Consider the following 14585-nt stretch of genomic DNA (forward strand, 5'->3'; position numbering starts at 1 on the left):
GTATGTGTGTGTCTGTGTTTGTCTGTGAGTGTCTGTGCGTGTGTGTGTGTGCGTGTGTGAATGTCAGTTGGCCTCTGTAAATTACCCTTGGTGTGTCGGGAGCCAAGAGACAAGAGCCAAGGGTGTTTTATTGCCATATGCCCTGAAAAGGAGCAATGAAATTCTCACTTGCAGCAGCATAACAGGTATTTAAACACAATGGTCAATCGATAAGATATTACACAAACAAAAATAAATTCAATTGATAAAAAAAGAATATAGTGGAAAAACAAAATAAAGCCCCAAAGCTCCTAATACAACCTAGCCAGATTGTAGTTCAGACTTTGTCTGTGTGTGTGTGTGTGAATGTCTGTGTGTTTGTATGAGTGTGAGCCTGGGAGTGTGCGCCTGTGTGTGTGTGCTGCGTGTGCATGTGTGTGTGTTTGCGAATGCACGTTCTGTGTGTGTTTGTGTCTGTGTGAGTGTACGTATGTGTGTGAGTGTGTGTGAGTGTGTGAGTGTGTGTGTGTGTGTGTGTGTGTGTGTGTGTGTGTGTGTGTGTGTGTGCACGTGTGTGTGAGTGCGTGTGAGTGTGTGTGTGTGTGTGTGTGTGTGTGTGTGTGTGTGTGCATGTGTGTGTCTCTCTTTGTCTTCACGCGTGTGCACATGTGTGCACCTGTCTGTCTGTCTGTCACTCCTTATGCCGGTGGGTGCAAACTCTGAGAGAGTGCGTCTCTGGCACTCCCTCCCTCCATAACTTTCTATCTCTCAGGTTTCATCCAGTGCCCCTTTGTCCTGCTGAGTAAGTCCCTCGCAAGCACAACATCTACCCACAGCTCCACAAAAACATTTCAGTTGGGCAACAACCCTTCCTTGTGGCACCAGAATAAAGGGTGAGTAAACAGTGTGTGAGGAGCACTCCCAGCACACTCACAACCTACTGGGCTCTTTGCCACGGGCTATTCTATTTTGGAAATTAATGACGGATGAAAGACATAAACAAACTGGAGCACGCACATCTCTGGAAAAATGAGGTTCTGACCACCGCCTTGCTTTTTTAATTAAACCTGTGCCTCAGCTTCTCTTACCACAATGCATTTAGCTTGAGAACTTCAATGCATCAGAGGCAAACTGATCTGTGCTGTTGAATAGGCTACCAGGAATTAAAGGGGTGTGCTCAGGGAGAGGTAGCACATGACACCTCTCAATACACCTCACCCCCTCCATGACACACTGGTCAACCTGAGGAGTACCTTCTGCAACGGACTGGTTCCACCAAGATGCAGCACAGAACGCCACAGGAGATCCTTCTTCCCTGTGACTATCAAACTGTACAACTTCTCCCCCTTCTGTCATGAGGTGGACTGACTCCCCCCCCACCCCCCACCTACCTGTGGCAGAGCGCTTTCTCCAGCGTGAGAGGGACCTCACAAGAGACTGAAGAGAGACCTCAGGGGCAACTTTTTCACTTGGAGGGTAGTCCATATCTGGAACCGGCTCCCACAGGAAGCTATAAAAGCGGATACAATTATGACTTTCAAAAGACATTCGGACAGATATATGGATAGGAAGGGTTCGGAGGGATATGGGCCAAATGCAGGAAAGTGGGACCAGCTCAGAATGCAACTTGGTCTACATAGCAGGCAAGGTGGGCTGAGGGGCCTATTTCCCTGCTGTATAGCTCTATGACTATGCCATTCCTCAGTTCCTCTTTCCCTCTCTTCCCCTCCTCCTTCCCAGATCTCCCTCTATCTTCCTGTCTCCACCTATATCCTTCCTTTGTCCCGCCCCCCTGACATCAGTCTGAAGAAGGGTCTCGACCCGAAACGTCACCCATTCCTTCTCTCCCGAGATGCTGTCTGACCTGCTGAGTTACTCCAGCATTTTGTGAATAAATACCTTCGATTTGTACCAGCATCTGCAGTTATTTTCTTATATGCCATTCACCAGAGTTTTCATAGAAGAGAGGAAGCAGATTGTAGATTTAACTAACGCAATGTGATTGCAGCCTTTTATGTCACCGCGATACGCAGGAGGTCCAAGGCCCCCAATCAGAATGGGAAGCCAGGTACTGCCCACTGGCCCACTGTGCCTCTATCACACTGCCGCAATCAGCAGTCCCATCCTCTACCAATGTAGCTGAAACTGAAGAAGGGTCTCGACCCGAAACGTCACCCATTCCTTCTCTCCTGAGATGCTGCCTGACCTGCTGAGTTACTCCAGCATTTTGTGAAATAAATACCTTTAAAGAGTTTTCATAGGTATATTATGTGAAAAGGAGTAACTAGGGAGCGTATTGGGTCCCTCAAAGACCAAAGTAGGCATATCTATGTGTGGCGCCACAGGAGATGGGTGAGATCCTCAATAAATATTTCTCCTCTGTATTTGGCAGGAGAAAGACATGATGTCTAAGGAACTGGGGAATGTTAACAAGGGGATAGTTAACAAAGTTAACATTGGGGATAGTCTATTTCATCTCTGGCTCTCATGATTTTGTGTACTTCCACCAGCTCTCCCCTCAACGTCCATCGTTCCAGAGAAAACAATCCATATGTGTCCACAACTCCAGTAGCTAAATTCCCCATAATCCCAGCATCATTCTGCTAAACCTCTGCTGCATCCTTTCCAACGTCTCCACATCTTTCCAGTAGTGGGCCGACCAGAACTGCACACAGTGCTCCAAGTGCGGCCCAACCAAAGTCCTATAAAGCTGTATCATGGCCTCCTGACTCTTATACTTAATGCCCTGTCCAATGAAAGCAAGCACACCATGAGACTTCTCAACCACTCTATGTACTTGTGATGCCACTTTCAGAGAGTTATGGGCTTGGACCACAAGATCCCTCTGTAAGTCAATGCTGTTAAGGCCATGCCATTAATTGTCTATTTTCCCGTCCCAAAGTGCAACACCTCACACTTGCTTGGACTAAACTTCACCTGCCATTTCTCCACCCGTTTCTGTAGTTCCACAAAGGACAGATGGTGCAACAATGTCCAGCGGACTGGCACATTGTGAGGCATTGGACTCGGAGATCAGATGACTTCTGGCCCCGCCACTGGGGTCACCACCGAGCCTAGCGAAGGAACACTGATGGTGAGGAGGCTGAGGCACTTTAAATTAGGCCTCCCTGCTTTATACTAGGGAGGGTCGACATTTGTGCCAAAAGGTCACCGACTCTATTGTAAAAGGCATTTTTAACTTTAATATTTTAAAATGATTTGATTTAGTCAATTACATTTTTTTATTATAAAATAACTTTATGTCACTCTATGACTCGATAACATGAATGTAGTTTATTTATGTGCATCTTTACTATATATATATATATATATATATATATATATATATATATATATATATATATATATAATAAAGATGCAAATAAATATAAATGTATACTAGACCAAGTGGACCCGTTGGGCCCAAACCTCTTCTGCATTGGTGCAGCACCCTCTCCCCCCCACTCCCCCTCCCCTCCCTCCACTCCCCTCCCCTCCCTCCTCTCCCCCCATCCCTCCCCCCTCCCTCCCCCCCTCCCTCCACCCCTCCTCCCCTCACTCTATCCCCCATCAAACCCCCTTATCCTCCCTCCTCCCCTCCTCCCTCCCTCCCCCCTCCCTCCCTCCCTCCCTACCATTTTGGCTGTAGTTCAGGAACAAACAAACAAACAAATGAGAGTTTTAGTATATAGATATATATCCGTGGCTACCAGACATTATAAAACAGTGGTACATGGGGAGGCTTAGTGGTGCAGTTGTAGAGCTGTTGCCTTACAGTGCCAGAGACCCAGGATTGATCCTGACTATGTGTGCTGTTCTGTACGGAGTTCATACATTCTCCCTGTGACTGTGTGGGTTTTCTCCAGGTGCTCCGATTTCCTCTCACAGTCAAAAGACGTGCAGGTTTGTAGGTTAATTGGCTTTGGTAAAGGTTGTAAATGATCCCTAGTGTGTAGGACAGTGCTGGTGTGTGGGGATCGCTGGGTGGCAGTGGGCCGAAGGGGCTGTTTCCACGCTGTAGCTGCAAAACTAAAGCTAAGCTCATAAGCTGACCGCTATTCAGCCGTGGTTGACGGTCAGTTGTCCTGTGGGCAGAGCCTCAGTTGTGTGTCATCTGAGAACCACTTGCCTCTGGGGGCCACCTGGCTGGCACGGCTAACTCAGACTCTCAGCTTGACTCCCCACGACAGTGAGAGCAAGGCTGGGGGCGGGAGAGGGCCACCTTGGGCGGTGCAGGTCTGGGCTGGTGGGTGGATGATCCAAGATTAATCCCGAAAGGTCTAAAGGTCACAAGGTCATAAGCTATAGGTACTGATTTAGGCCATTCAACCCATCAAGTCCTATCCGCCATTCAATCATGGCTAATCTATCTCTTTCCTCCTATCCCCATTCTCCTGCCTTCTCCCTGTAACCCCTGACGCCCATAACGACACAAGAGGAGGTGCTCCGGTCTTTGTTACATTGTGGGATCTTGTTGGGGTTCAGTCTGCTAGGTTGATCCCTGGAATAAGAGGGAGATTTGCCTATGTGCAGAGATTACGTATACTCGGCCTGTACTTCTGTAAAAAATGACTTGATCTGATTGAAACATGTAAGGGGATTGATAGAGTGGATGCATGTAACCCGTTTCTTGGATCATAGTCTCGGAATAAGAGATCGGTCATTCAAGACCGAGATAAGAAGGAAGTTCTTCACCCAGAGGATAGTAAACCTTGGGTATAACTTGCCACATTCTGTCCTGTCCCCACCTCTCTTTCCCCGCTTCTCCCTCCCCCCCCCCCCCCCCCCCCCCCACTACAATCAATACACAGTGGTTTGAAAGTGGCAACACAGGTAGGTAGGGTGGTCATAAAGGCACATTGACCTTCATCAGTCAGTAGATGATGGACACGAATGAAGAAGTCATCATAGTGAGTACAGAAGTTGGGAGGTCATGTTAGAGTTGTAAACGACATTGGTGAGGCCACATTTAGCGCATTGTGTTCAGTTTTGGTCACCATGTTTTGGGAAAGATGTTGTCAAGCGAGAAACGGTGCAGAAAAGATTTACAAGGTTGTTGCCAGGACTCAAGGGCCTGAACTATGGGGTGAGGTTGAGCAGGCTAGGACTTTATTTCTTGGAGCGCAGGAGGATGAGTGGTGATCTTATAGAGGTGTACAAAATTATGAGAGGAATCGATCAGTAAATGCACAGGGTCCTTTGCCCAGAGTAGGGGCATCGAGAACCAGAGGACATTGGTTTAAGATGAGGGGGGAAAGATTTAATAGGAACCTGAGAATGCACTAAGCTGTACAAAGTTACAATAACATGGGGCTTTCACAGCCTCAGAATGCCCCAATACCCTTTATACACAAAGAAATACTCATTGAAGTTTAGCCATTCCTACAATGCTATAAGACCATGACACAAGATGGTGTTGGCAACAGGGGTATCATATTAGATATAAGCACCAGGAGAGATTAAATAGGAGCTGGGATAGGTCAGTTCAGTCTGTGAACCTGCTCTGCCATTGAAGATCAACGCATCTTGGTCTACCCATAATTTTTTTAATTTCTTCATATCCGGAAACATATTGATCCCTGCTCTCGGCCATTCAACCTCCGAGGTCAGTCAGAGAAGAGAATGCCAATGGCTCACCACCTTAATACTGAAGAAACCTCCACTCAATCCAGTCTCAGAGAGAAATTGGAGCACCCGGAGAAAACCCATGTGATCGCTGAGAGAAAGTACAAACTGTGTGCAGACAAGCACCCATGGTCAGGATTGAACCCGGTTCCCTGGCGCTGTAAGGCAGCAACTATCATCATATCATATCATATCATATATATACAGCCGGAAACAGGCCTTTTCGGCCCACCAAGTCCGTGCCGCCCAGCGATCCCCATACATTAACACTATCCTACACCCACTAGGGACAATTTTTACATTTACCCAGCCAATTAACCTACATACCTGTACGTCTTTGGAGTGTGGGAGGAAACCGAAGATCTCGGAGAAAACCCACGCAGGTCACGGGGAGAACGTACAAACTCCTTACAGTGCAGCACCCGTAGTCAGGATCGAACCTGAGTCTCCGGCGCTGCATTCGCTGTAAAGCAGCAACTCTACCGCTGCGCTACCGTGCCGCACACTGGTTCACTATTTCAGGTGGGTGACCTATCAACAGAAGAGTCAGGAGAGGAGTAGGCCAAGGTTTGTAAGTTAATTGGCACATGTAAATTGTAAACTGTCCCTAGTGTGCAGGAGAGTGCGAGTGTATGGGGTGATCGCTGGTCAGCCTGGACTCAGTGGGCTGAAAGGCCTGTTTCCGCGCTGTATATCTAAACTAAATTAAACTGGCCCTTGGAGCCTGCTCCACAATTCAGCAGCACCCTGGCTGACAGCTACCTTAACACTATTTCATCAAAATCAATGAAGCTCCTTTAAATTGCTTCACCAAGCAAACCTTCATGACCAAATTCTTAATCACCTTTTTCTAATTTCTCCTGAAAATGAAGACACCATTGTGCCGGTGCTGGAAACAACAATTAGAGGCAAAATCAACATAGCATGTTTAACGTGGTATTAGACCCAGCGTCAGGACTGAGGGAGTAAAGGGGTTTACAGTTTAGTTTAGTTTAGTTTAGAGACACAGCGTGGAACAAGCCCTTCGGCCTACCAAGTCCGGACCGACCAGCGATCCCCACACATTAACACTACCCTACACGCGCGAGGGCCAATCTTACATTTATACATTTAAAATGTCTTTGGAGTGTGGGACGAAATTGAAAATCTCGGAGAAAACCTACGCCTGTCACGGGGAGAATGTACAAACACTGTTCAGACAGCACACATAATCGGGATCGAACCTGGGTCTCTGGCGCTGTAAGGCAGTAGTTCTACCGCGACGCCAATCGCTTGTTCAATAAGAGACCAAGGATGTAGTGATCAGATGGGAAAGCCGATATCAGTGGATCAGCAATGATCGGCCATATTGAACAGTAATGCAGTCTTGAGGGGCTCTATGCCTCATTCCTGTTTCCAGTTCTCATGTTCTATATAAATGCAATGCATGATTGTGCATTGGAACTGCTGAGAGAGGGGTTTGATGAATGACAGATGAAGATGAGATATTAAAGAGCCTTGATATCAAAGCTTTCCTATTGAGGTGCAGTGTCACCCAATGTGCAAGAACTGCCCATGGTTACTTTGGGCTTTTTGATCCCCTGCACACTGTCACAGGTAGCACGGGAGGTCCAATGTTCGATCAACATCATTCCTTCAGCTTCCCTCTCCACCTCGCCAGAAACCACAGTGGAAAGCACATTGAAGATAGACACTAAGTGCCGGAGTAACTCAGCCGGTCAGGCAGCATCTCTGGAGAGAAAGGATGGGTGACGTTTCTGGTTGGGATCCTTCTTCAGACTGACAGTAGAGGGGACGGAATTGGAGGTAAGAAAAGGCCAGAACAAAAGCACACTAGCAGGTTGCTTCAAAGCTCTGCCCAAGACTGCAGGAAATCACAGAAGCTTGTGGATGTAGCCGTCTATCAGACAGACCGACATTCTCCCCATTACACCTCAACGCCATTGATCTCACTTACATGCCTTGGGAAAGCAATCAACATAATCAAGGATTCTTCACACCGGCCATTCCCTCTTCTCCCCTCTCCCATCAGGCAGAAGATACAAAAGTTTGAAAGCACGTTCCACCAAATTCAGGGATGGAAGATAGACACAAAAAGCTGGAGGTACTCAGCGGGTCAGGCAGCATCTCTGGAGAAAGGGAATAGGTGACGTTTCCGGTCGAGACCCTTCTTGATCCGAAACGTCGCCTATTCCCTTTCTCCAGAGCTCCTGTCTGTCCCGCTGAGTTACTCCAGATTTTTGTGTCTATCTTCGGTTCAAACTGGCATCTGCAGTTCCTTCCTACACAGATTCAGGAATGTCATCCTTCTCACTGCTAGACCATTTGATGGTCCTTCCATAAGCTGGAGTACAGTTTTGATCTTTCAACCTAATTACAGACATTGGACTTTTACTCTGTATCTGTTATGCTACAATGATGTGGCACTACATTCTGCACTTTGGTATGTTTCTCGTTTCACTAAGTTATACTTGTGTATGGCTTGAATGCACTCATGTATAGTGTGACTTGATTTATTGGGTGTGGCATGCAAACAAAAGCTTTTCAATGAATATTAGTACACGTGATAATGATAAATCAATACTAAATACCTTGAGGTTAGAAAGGTGCCCGTGCGTGAACCCTTTAATGTGAAGTAGCTACCAGCTACCTCATGGGTTGACAGAGGGCATGAGGATCTGTTGCACACACACACACACACACACACACCTCAGCACACACACACACACACACACCTCAGCACACACACACACACACACACACCCACACCTCAGCACACACACACACACACACACACACACACACACACACACCTCAGCACACACACACACCTCAGCACACACACACACCTCAGCACACACACACACACCTCAGCACACACACACACACACCTCAGCAAATACACACACACACACACATACACACACACCTCAGCACACACACACACACCTCAGTATACCCACACATCTCAGCACACAGACACACACACCTCAGCACACATACACACATACACACCTCAGCACACACACACAAACACACACACACACACACCTCAGCACACACACACACATACACACACACCTCAGCACACACACACACCTCAGTATACCCACACATTTCAGCACACACACACACACATATACACACACCCCAGCACACACACACACACACACCTCAGCACACACACCTCAGCACACACGCACACACCTCAGCACACACACACACACCTCAGCACACACACACACACCTCAGTGCACACACACATACACACACATACACACTTCAGCACAAATACACACCTCAGTGCACACACACACACACCTCAGAGCACACCCCATCTCAGTATACACATGCACACATAGACACATACACATGCATATGCACATATACACATGCACACACACACACAAATGCACATACACACATACACACACACACACACACACACACACACTCGCGCACCCACACAGACACACACACACACAAACCCTTTCAGCAACTCCATCCATCTCCTTTCACTGCCCCCCCCCCCCCCCCCCTTAGTCACCACTCCCTCTGAAACTTAACCATGTCCCACTGGGGACCGTGTGACGTTTCCCCTTAGCTTGGGAATGGTTCCCCATGCCTCTACCAAGCAGAGACGTGGGGACCACCAGAGGGAACAAGTTGTTTAGGTGAAAGCTAAAGACCCTGTGGTGTTAAGTTTAAGTTTCACCTATGAGTGCAGCTCTCACTCACTCTAGCACTGCGGTGTCAGCCTGGATATATGGCCCGACCTACACACTGGGTCTTGAAGCCACAGCGTCTGATTCAGACAACTTGGTTATTCACCGTGACTTGTTCTGCAGTGATGGGGAGATGAGGTGATTGCATGTTTTGATAACGCTGATCAGCTGCCTTGATAAGATATCAATCAGATAGATGGAGCTTCAAGGGGTTAGAGCGTGCAACTCATCGCTGGCTCAGTGATTTGCAGAGGTGACCCCGGTTCATCTCACAGTGCGCCCAATGCTGCCAGATTACCGGAAGGATGTTGTCAGGCAGCGTCCGGGTGTACGAGCTACTCGTGGTAATGATCTCGGCTCCTGGAGTCGAACTGAACCACTCAGCACCTGGACAGGATATAATATCAATGACTTTACCAGCCCTTTAGGGGCAGCACAGTGGCACAGTGGTAGATCTGCTGCCTCTCAGCGCCGGAGACCCAAATTCGATCCAGACCTCGCGTGGAATTTGCACGTTCTTGTGTGACCGCATGGGCCTCCTCTGGGTGCCCCGGTTTCTTCCCACATCCCAAAGACATGCGGGTTTGCAGATGAATTGGCCTCTGTAAATTGCCCCTAGTACCTAGAGAGAATGAGTGTGGCCGGATGATGGATGGTCGGCGTGGACAGATGCATATTGTTCCCATGGAGTCACGGGGAACTGCAGATGCTGGTTTACAAAGAAGACAGAAAGAGCTGGCGTATCTCAGCGGGTCAGGCAGCATCTCTGGAGAACATGGATAGATGATGTTTCAGGTCGAGATCCTTCTTCAGCCTGAATCTAAAGCGCTACCTATCCTGAATCTAAAGCGCTACATGGATAGGTAGCGTTTTAGATTCAGGCTGAAGAAGGATCTCGACCTGAAACATCACCTATCCATATTCCCCAGAGATGCTGCCTGACCCGCTGAGATACGCCAGCTCTTTCTGTCTTCATGTTGTTCCCATACTGGAACTGATCAAAATCTCTGCACCAGACGTGTTCCAGACCACAAGGCTCCTGTACCACCATCTCCCTTTGTGCCAGCTTTCCTTGACTTTAAATGACTCACTTACTAACCGCAGTCAGTCAGACAAAGTTCCGCTATTTGGATTCTTTCATGCAGATGCTCCAATCCTCTCCTCTCCTCTCTGTGTTCACTAGTTTAGTTTAGTTTAGTTTTCGAGACACAGACTCAGTAACAGGCCCTTCAGCCCACCAAGTCCACGCTAACCAGCGATCACCGCACATTAATACTAACCTACACACACGGGGGACAATTTACAATTATACCAAGCCAATTAACCTACAAACCTGTGTGTCTTTGGGGTGTGGGAGGAAACGCGAGCACCCGGAGAAAATTCACGCAGGTCACTGGGAGAACGTACAAAGTCTTTACAGGCAGCACCTGTGGTCAGGATCGAACCCTGGTCTCTGGTGTTGTAAGGCAGCAACTCTACCGCTGCGCCACCGTGCCGTCCTTTTTAAAGGTTTTTTACAGATAGTTGTGGGATCTCCTGTGTCTGTCTTTGACTTGCAGACGGTGGAGTCCCAGAGCCATATACTGCATGTGACTGAGGAGATGCTGTGTACGAGGAATCCGTGCGCACAATGCTATTTGTCAGACAATGTGCCTCAGCATCCATTCTCAGAGTGGAACAAAGGCCAGATCCCTTGCCTGGAGCTAAGCACGAAGGTTGGCACCTACGTATATAATTTCTTTTTAATTTGTTGCCGAGTCGACCTGACTAGCCCCGTGTCTTTCACGGATAAGAGTTAAGCCTCCCGCAGATGGAATTTCACCCTCTGGGGGTAACTGGGAAAAATATATATTTTTTTCTAAAACCTGCATCAAGCTACACACCAACAGTGAAGCCAACGCAACAAAATGCAGCTTTGGAGGAAGCCTTGCCCTCAGTTGACTTCCCGTGCTTCACAACTTAATTTATAATTGCAAACAATTAGACTATCAGCACCGATCATTGAAATGGAAAACAATGCAAAGCAGTGCTGTACTTCAATATGGATATTCAGAAGCTGTGTTTAGTTTGGTTTAGATTAGAGATACAGCGTGGAAACAGGCTCTTCGGCCCACTGAGTCCATGCCGACCACCAGTCACACGTACATTTGTTCCATCCTACACGCTAGGGACAATTTACAGAAGCCAATTAACCTACAAACCCGCACGTCTTTGGAATGTGGGAGGAAACCGGAGCACCCGGAGGAAACCCACGTGGCCATATGGATAATGTGCAAACTCCACATAGACAGCACCCCTAGTCAGGATCGAACTCAGGTCTCTGACGCTGTAAGGCAGCAACTCTACCGCTGCGCCACTGTGCAGCCCACTGCATTCTGATAACCTGCAAGGCCATAAGCTTTGATAAGTTCAATGGCCTTCAATTAAGTTTTTACTGCATTAAAATGTGCAATATATATGCAAGTTGTTGCAGTGAACAGGACGGCACAGTGATGTGGCTGCTGCCTCACAGAGCCCAGGTTTGATCCTGACCTCGGGTGCTGTCTGTGTGGAGTTTGCATGTTTCCCATGACAATGTGGGTTTCTGCCCACATCCTAAAGACGTGTGTGCTTGCTTGATGGCCAGTGTTGACTAGGTGGGTCTCTGCTGCATGGCACCATGATAATTTATCAGAATACTAATGAATGAATAAAGTCATAGGATGATACAGCATGGAAACCGGCCCTTCAGCCCAACTTGCCCACACTGGCCATCATGCCCATCTACACTAGTCCCACCTGCCTGCGTTTGGCCGATATCTCTCTAAACTGAACCTATCCATGTACCTGTCTAAATGTTTCTTAAAAGTTGCAATAGTACCTGCCTCAACTACCTCCTCTTGCAGCTCATGCCACACTCCCACCACCCTCTATGTGAAAAAGTTACCCCTCAGGTTCCTATTAAATTTTTCTCCCCTCACCTTAAACCTATGTCCTCTGGTTCTCGATTCCCCTATTCTGGGCAAAAGACTATGCGTTTACTCGATCTACTCCTCTCGTGCTTAGGTTTTGCATCTTTTTGAAAGATACTACCTCTGATTGAATGGGTCTCCTACAGTACTCCATTGCAGGACACGACTGTTAACTGTGTGGCTCTCCTGTGGTGGTACTGCATCAAAAGACATCTAAGACTGCGGCTATCCTTCAGCACGGCGTTGAAGTACAGCGCTGAGTCTATTAGTCACCTACAGTAGAACATTGTCAGACAACATCTCTAACTGTCCTCCTGTGGTGCGACATTAGGGCGGCATGGCGGTGCAGCGGTAGAGTTGCTGCCTTACAGCGCTTGCAGCGCCAGAGACCCGGATTCAACCCCGATCACGGGTGCTGTCGGTTCGGCGTTTGTACGTTCTCCCCGTGATTACCTGGGTTTTCTCCGAGATTTTTGGTTTCCTCCCACACTCCAAAGATGTAATAGGCTTGGTATAAATGTAAATTGTCCCTGGTGTGTGTAGAATGGTGTAATTGTGCAGGGATCGCTGGTCAATGGACAATAGACAATAGGTGCAGGAGTAGGCCATTCAGCCCTTCGAGCCAGCACCGCCATTCAATGCGATCATGGCTGATCACTCTCAATCAGTACCCCGTTCCTGCCTTCTCCCCATACCCCCTCACTCCTTGGTCGGTGTGGACTCGGTGGGCCGAAGGATCTGTTTCCGTGCTCTATCTCTAAACTGAACTAAACATTGAAGACCAAGACTGTGGCTGTCCTCCATGATGACATTAAAGTTCATCGCTGAATCCATTGGGTGTTGTACAGTACTACATTGAAAGACAACACCTCTGACGGTGTGACTATGGCTGTTCCACGGTACAACAATGAAAGACATCTCTGCCTGTACGGATGGATCCCCTGCAGCACGTTGGGCCTCAGCTCAGATTGTGTGTTCAGTCAGGGACATGCACACCCATCAGCTTCTCACTCCGAGCCGAGAGAGCAACAAAAAAAAAGGATTTATTTTCCTTTCGCACCAGCAGCGTACTAACTGTACCAGATTTTCAACTTGACAATCTCGGTGCATAATAACAGTGAAACCACAAGAGAACACTTGCTGGGGAGGGTGGCAACATGCCAGCAGGAGACACACCACATACAGGTGCTAGAGCCTCTGTGGGCACACTGGCGTTATCTGTCTGGGTGGGGGACGAGGGAGGTGGGGGGTGGGTGTTGGGAATAGGTCAGGGTGGGTTGGGCAGGTGTAACGGCTTAAGTAGGCCTCGGCACGTCTTGGCGGCTTCATCGTCTGCAGCCCGTGTTTTGTTCTGTTGCTGTCTTGTTACTTGCTAATGCTGACACCAATAACAAACACACCTCCAGTGCCTCTAAATTCTTCCATAAACATGTTCCTTAGACGCATGCCAGATGAGTTTATAATGTGGGTGAAGGCAGGCAGTGGGGGGAGGTGAGATGAACAACATCAATCAAAAATTTACTGAAATGAATAACAGGCTTGTATTTATGTAATGTCTTTCGCACAGTGATACATCCTGGGGCTCTTTACAGGAATCTTAGTGAACTCCACTTTAACGCTGAGCTGGATGAGATTGTGACATGAGAGGCAAGCAAGGTCAGAGAGGGGCGTTTCATGGAGGGACCTACGGGAGGAGATGTAGGTTAAAAAAAAAATTTGCACGGGTATTTTTAGAGCATGTGCACAAGAAACATGAAGGGGCAATTACGAATAGAGCACTGATGAAAATCAGAGGTGGGCAAGGGACTACAAATGGAGGAATGCAGAGATTTAGTTTAGTTCAGGGATGGTTTAGAGATACAGCGCAGAAACAGGCCCATCGGCCCACCGAGTCCATACACCAGCACACCACACACAAGGAATAATTTACAATCTTTACCAAAGCCAAGTAACCTACAAATCTGTACGTCTTAGGAGTGTGGGAGGACACAGCACCCGGGGAAATCCATGCAGTCGCAGGGAGAACGTACAAACTCCGTCCAGACAGCAGCTGTAGTCAGGATCGAACCCGGGTCTCTGGCGCCGTAATACAGCAACTCTATCGCTGCACCACACCCTTCCATCCCAATGATGGAGAGCTGTCAGAGGCAGTAGAAATTGAAAGGAATGAGGGGCTGACAAGAATGGACATCTTGCTTTGAAGATGTAGCCTGACTAGGAGCCAGTGTGTACAGTGTTGGGGACGGCACAGTGGTGCAGCTGGTAGATCTGCTACCTCACAGCACCAGAGACCCAGGTTTGATCC

The 14585-nt window shown here is 48.0% G+C and overlaps 1 long non-coding RNA gene across 2 annotated transcripts in view; it reads right to left on the minus strand.

The window, feature by feature from the left end:
- Positions 1–14585, minus strand: part of LOC144597610 (uncharacterized) — a 229899-nt gene that overhangs the window by 114644 nt on the left and 100670 nt on the right. The gene's annotated exons all lie outside the window — the stretch shown is intronic.

The sequence above is a fragment of the Rhinoraja longicauda genome, chromosome 10 (genome assembly GCF_053455715.1).
Source record: "Rhinoraja longicauda isolate Sanriku21f chromosome 10, sRhiLon1.1, whole genome shotgun sequence".
In the NCBI taxonomy this organism is placed as follows: Eukaryota; Metazoa; Chordata; class Chondrichthyes; order Rajiformes; family Arhynchobatidae; genus Rhinoraja; species Rhinoraja longicauda.